This window comes from Anser cygnoides, chromosome 10 (assembly GCF_040182565.1).
Source record: "Anser cygnoides isolate HZ-2024a breed goose chromosome 10, Taihu_goose_T2T_genome, whole genome shotgun sequence".
Lineage (NCBI taxonomy): Eukaryota > Metazoa > Chordata > Aves > Anseriformes > Anatidae > Anser > Anser cygnoides.
The window spans coordinates 3,212,524-3,218,903 of record NC_089882.1 but is presented as its reverse complement, the minus strand read 5'-3'; the positions used below and the strand labels follow the sequence as shown (position 1 = coordinate 3,218,903).

At 45.5% G+C, this 6,380-nt stretch overlaps 1 long non-coding RNA gene across 1 annotated transcript in view; it reads right to left on the bottom strand.

The window, feature by feature from the left end:
* Positions 1-261: 261 nt before the first annotated feature.
* The window catches only part of LOC106036781 (uncharacterized), a 55,583-nt gene continuing 49,464 nt past the window's right edge, over positions 262-6,380 (bottom strand). Inside the window, exon 3 of the long non-coding RNA XR_001207650.3 lies at positions 262-797. This is a non-coding gene — a long non-coding RNA (uncharacterized lncRNA). The remainder of the gene's footprint in view (positions 798-6,380) is intronic.

Sequence of the window (6,380 nt, the reverse complement as noted above, 5' to 3'; positions counted from 1 at the left end):
GATCAATATACTTGCTCTGATGATAAACAAAGACAAATGAGTCTGTGCAGTCTGGATGGTATTTGTAATTACCACCTCTGTAGGCATTCAATTACATCTGATGAAAGGGTGACAGAGTTGCCTTGTCTCTCTGACAGAGATGCATTTCTGCTGGATACTTGGCATGCAGCTGTCAGCATGCTAATTTCCTTCACCACATTCAGTTCACTATTGCTACCACCGTCCAGCGTGTCTGTATCAAGTGTGTCCATCACAAAATGCCATGGCAGCCCTTCCAGGGGAGTTGCAGAGGACATAGCTCAGAGGCTCGCCCCGCTGGAGCCTCACCCAGGCAGCCCGCGTTCACCTGGGACTGCATCGCTGTGGCTCAGCGACTGACTGCGATGGAGGTGGGCCCTGGCTGTGCTGGTCGGCTTCGTTCCCAGCACTGTCCGGGGGAGCCGGTCAGCCTAGCAAAGCGCACGAACCGTAGGACTGTGCCGTCCTTCCTGCTCTGCGAAGGCACCTGGAGCTGGCAGGGAAGTGCCAGGCACTGCAGTCCCAGCCACCACTGCGAGCTCCGTGCCCCTGCTGCAGAGCCGCCGGGATCGGAAGGGGACCGGAATGGGCGAGAGGCAGGACGCAGGAGAAGGTGACATCTTCTCCAGAGACAGTAAGACAGAGCCACGCTTCCACCGTATTTATGGTGTTTGAAAGGTATAGCAAATAATCCCATTCACCTTACCCTTGAGAGACCTCTTTCTCCTCCTTTCATTTGCGTGGAAGCGTGCTGTTGTTCGTCTCACAGCCACAGCATCCTGAAAGGACTCAGACAAACCGGGATGTGTTTGGTCAGGCAAGGTATCTGCACGATGACGCTTTCCCATACTCCTTCTCCATGAAGGAAATTGTGTGCCATAAAAAGTAACAGCCATACAACATTGTAAATTGTACTTTAACTAATCTGCTTTCCAGTTCAATATTCCAATTGTCTGGGGCCTTTTGGGAACAGTTTTCATTCCTTATTACCCGAAGTCATTAAATAAACCCTATAAATTGCTCAAAATTGTTACAATCTTGGTTTATGAGTTTCTTAAGTATGACCTACCTTTCACTGATGTCAGCTGTTCATAAAAATATAATGCAAAAACTACATATTGTTTTCCCACAGATCTTCTTGACAGTAGAATACTTATTTTAAAATAACGGGAAAAGGAAATCTGATGTTCAAGAGCCTCTGCGACCCTCATCAGATGTGAAAAATCCCTCCTTTGCCATTTCTGGTTGCTTTTAAGGAAAAGGCCCTTACTTGCTACACATGCCAGTGCACATAGAGTATTTCAAGGGCTGCAGAAAACATTACTGGAGTTACTGTATTCATCAGTTAGTACTTTCCCTCTCAGCAATATACATCCAACAAAGATAATTGGGGTTGTTACAGTCCATACTAATGTATAATTCAGACAGTTGGGGTTTCTTTCAGCTACTGTATGTTCGGGCATTTAAAGTGTTTTAAGCTTATTTGTGTTTTCATTATACTGATAAAACAAAGAGGAGCGTCTGACAGCTTTTGATCTTACCGAGGAGTGATCAAATTCATCATTATTGTTATGAAAAAAGAAAACATCAGAATTAGCAGATTTTCACTGAAATTATCATGATTCATTATTATATGCATATTAAGAGAGCAAGCTTCAAAGGAATTCCACAAACTTACAGTTGCTAAAGATGTGGGCTCAGATTTCTCTCTGTAATACAAAATGAATAGAGCAGATAAAAGCTTTACTAACCTTAGGGTGCTTTTCCACACAGTGCCAAAGGCTCACCGACATACATGAGGGAGCCATATCCAGCACATCAAGAACAAACACAAGTTGATGCTTTTCTCCCAGATCACACAAAAGAATTTAAAATACGTGAGAAATCCTTGATTTGAATCTGAGAGCTTAAATGAACTCGGAATTTTTGAACAGCGATAGAGAAAAAAATGTGTTTGAATAGCAGAAGCTGAGATACTTCCCTGATACCAGATCTTGTCTGGGTTGGCTAAGGAAAGATTTCTCCTAGCAGACATGTCAATATATTGAAAAAGATTAATTCTTTGTTGCCATGCAAGATTCTTTAGTGCAAGTACTGAACCACAGATCCAGCCGAGAGGTGCCGGCCACGCCAGGAGGCCCTAGCCAGGAACAGCCGGATCGGCTGCCGCAGTTTTGTGCAACAAAGACGCCGCGTTGTCAAACAACAAGGAGCACAATCACGCTCCATGAGACATCTCTTCCCATCTTAACGTTAAAAGCACTTTGATACTAGTGCTTCAGAGAGCTGCTGTTAGGTAAGCTCACGAGATTTCTGCTCTGTGCCCCAAAGCATGGACCACTTCAGGGTTAAGATGTCATCTGTGATCAAATAAGACTGAAAAATGGAGGAAACTGCTGACAACCTGACAGCAAAAGACAAAGCTGCAGAAAGGGGCTGCAAATCCTCTCTCCACCCTCCAGGCAGGCCCAAGCATATTTTTGTTAGCCCTAACAGATGCTTGTCTAGTCCCTTCTTACGGAGCTCTGGTGCTGGACTCTGAGAAGTGTCTCCGTGCAGCCCAGTCCCCTCTCGGCAAGCACATCGCTCCGTGCCCTGCTCAGCAAGGGGGTCACAGGTTGTTGACAGATTGTTGCTTTCCTTCTTGAAGCATTTTAGGCATCCAAACACCTTCCACACTTCACTCGGATTTGTCCTCACTTTTTATAAAAATTGTGTTTAATCTTCTGCACAGGGCTTTTTCCTAAGCTTATACTCCTCCTTGCTCCTTTGCTTTTGGTGGCTGAAACAACGGAAAAACAAGAGCCTTACTTTGCCTGCAAATTCAAGGCTCCTCCTCAGCTTTTTCCCCAAGCCTGTGCTACCTTGTGTGCCTGCTGCTTTGAGCAGTGCTTTCCTATTGATTTCTCTCACAGCTACTCAGATCTTTGTCTCATTTCCTCACGCACCTTCACAGAAATACGGCGTGTTTTCAGCAGCAATTCCAGCTGTGTTCAGGCTGAGCTTCACAATGCTCATCCCTGACTTCACAATTACAGACAAGGACCTCTCACAAATGCAACCTGCAAGGCCACACACTCCTGGCTTCCAACTTCCCTCGACACTTTGTAGATGCTGGAGCCTGACAGGTACCTGGGGGCTGGAGAGGTGATCCTGGGTCTGCCCCATAAGAGAGGAGGGGCAGGCAGCATCCTGTGAGCCAGCACAACAGGGAGAAACCACTGGCAGAGCTGTGAGTTAAATCCTGTCCCCACGGCTTTGGCTTTCATGCCCAAACTACATCTCTGCGAAGTACTGACGCACAGCACATACAGACACAAGCAAGGAGAAGAATATCTCCCTGGAGAAAGATTTCACAGCAACCGTGTTTTTATAAAGCCACAGGGTAGAGACAGAGCCTTGGAGAAGGCAAGGAGGTTTTGCAAAGACACTTATTTTCTTTTTATAAGCAGAAAGAGAGCAGCAGATTTTTTTTTCTCTGTCTAGGGGAACACAGCAAACGATCAGCTCAATAAAGCTCAGGTTTTCTATTTCTGTGCATATTGAGGATTACCTTCTTCTGGTCAGGGAACGTCAGGCCTGACACCCATGTTGTGCTGCCGTGGTCTGCAGCACCATGATGGATTGCTTTGAATTGCTTCCCAAAAACACTGGGTATGGATTCATCTGACCAGATGGACGTTTATACAGTGGTCATGCTAATGATGAGCTGGGCTCCCTTTATAGGAGCTCATCACAGAGCTGACCTGGGCTGTAGCAGCGCCCGCTGCTTTCTATGCACATCCCTGAAGTAGCACAGAGACACAAGGCAATTTCCATGTTGGAAACAGCAACCCATGAGTAGCAGCTTGCTTAAAACAGCTCTGCAGGAAGACACGGCCTTATCCATCTCAGGAAGAGTTCATGAAAGGATATCCACAGAGCAAGGCAAATATTCTCAGCACTCTTTCAAAAAAGAAAATATAAAACAAGTACCTCCTAGTGCTGGCTTCTGATTGTTGTCAAACCATTCCTATCCTTAGGAGGGAGAGCTCTGAGCACTTCTCCAGTCAAGGTAGGTTTGAGTACAGCAGACACCCACACAACTGCCAGAAGGCGGGGTGCTGCAGGGCGCCCAACCTGCTCTGCACCGCAAACCCTGAAAATTTCTGCATACCTACTAGCACAAATATTGCACCTTCAACTTTGTTAAATTAAAACATGCTATAAAATCCAGTGCTTCCAAATAAATCTAATGCATTTCCTGAGGAAAAAATTAAGAAATGAAACTTAGGTAATTATTCAATTAACAATTGTTATGTATACAAGAGAATCTGATTTATGGGAAGCTGTTTACACAGGCAACTGCTTTAATTTGACAGCATGCTCCTGGCTTCTCCCCAGACTTTGCTGTTTAATTAAACAGTTCAATACCCATTTAGCCTACCAGCATACGGAGAAGTTAACTAATACAGAAGAGGGAGGAGAACTCTATTCATTTTTAATTGTGGTGTAATAATATAAGGAGGTCGCTGACGTGCAAAATTGCTAGGTAAACTGGATTCAACACTAACATCATCCCTCTGACCTCAAAAAACATGGTAGCACCAACTTTGCTCTCACGAAGTGTGTCCAACCACCTCCCTTCTTTTTACCCTCGGTCATGAGATTGCCTTCCATCTCCTGAAGACTTATTTCTTCTTTTAAGTAACAAACATTTGAATTTCAGCCCCAGGTCAAACACTCCTCCTGTTAACGCTGTGCTGCTGAACTTCGCGTACTTACAATTAACAACTCCCCAGCACTCAGACACTGAAGCAGCTGAAGAATAAATGTACATCACAGTTCCTAAATGTGTCTGCCTAACCTTCAGAGTTGCTGCTCAATAAATAATCCCCAGAAATAAAAATACTGTAATAAAGCTGCATTAATATTCCATGAAAGCAGTGTTAATGGGTAGCTGGCTGCAAATACAAGCACTAAAAGGCAGCTGCAAGCAGCCGATGCAAGTTATTCTGTACTTGTCAAATTACCAGTTACGATGGAGACGTGTATGAGTACTTGAAAAATAAGAACTCACACTGAAGAATAGGAAAACTAGCTCGTTCAATGTGGAAACCCTTTTCTGATTCACTACACATTTGTTCAATGTGTTGAGGCAATAACATACTAATCGCGCCCAGTGTCATCTCTTTTCTAGTCGGGGGAAATCTCGGTTAGGGCTGGTTTCAGCTCAGCTCTGTCTCCTTTGCACTGCAAACACAGGAAAGCATTGCTCCATGGAGGCACGGCGCTAGGAGGCAATCCCTCAGCATCCTCTTTCCCCTCCCTGCCAAGGAAACCCACCAAGGACGGCGTCAGCTGAACCATTTCTGGCAAAATCCTGATGGCGTCGCAACCCTCACAGAGGGCTGAAGTGCTTCAGCCTTATCCCCTCCTGCTCACCCGCACCGGTGCCGATGGCCGACCCCTCCACAATTGCACGTGGATCGTCCCTAGCGTACTGCTTTATTCACCGGGGTGAAAGACCTGCCATGAGTCCAGCTATAGCAGGGGGAAAAAGGCCTCCCTTCTTGCAGGCTGCTGGAGATATGCTTTTCTTCAAAGCAACAAACCCGTCTTTTCCCTGCTGAGAACAAAATCCTTCCCTCAGGTTTCACAGAGTAGCAATAAAGATTTTTTCCCCAAGAAAATTACGAAAAAGCTTCAGTGTATACTCTCCTCCCGCTGCTGGCTCTGCCACGTGCAGTTGCACTGCCACTGCAGAGCAGCGAGCGCTTGGGTCGCCCTCGTTCTGTACAGAACCTGCAGGAAGGGCCAAGCGTGTGGGACAGCTGCCTGAAAATCAGAGCTGTGTTTTACATCCCTATCTTTCAGCCTACAAAAGGCTTTATTTTAAAGGCACCGGGATGGAATAGACTGGGCTGACAAACAGACTGCACTCTTTTGGTGTTCCATGTCCACTCACCCAGGATATAAGCCAAATTCTCTTCTTTCCCCACTTAATTCTGAACTTGGCTGTATCACTGGTATTCACGCCCATGGAGACGCCCCGGAACCTACAAGGTGCAGAAGCAAGAAATTGGAATACGAAAAAACACCAGCGGGCACCAAGACACAGAAAGACTGGCCGTCTTTCCAAAGTCACCGAGGAAAATTGTGGCAGAATCACAGATCAAACCCAGACCCCCAGTTTTCAACCTACAATACTAACTGCAAACGTAGTCCTATATACTACTTCTGATCACAATAGAAGTATTTGGAAGTTGTGCTGCAAAGAATAAAAATGAATTCTGCTTCCATTTTTACAAAGCAAGGTAAGTAATTATCCCTACCCACGGATCAAGGTGCAAGCTGAAGTGTTAAGCACTGACACAACTTGT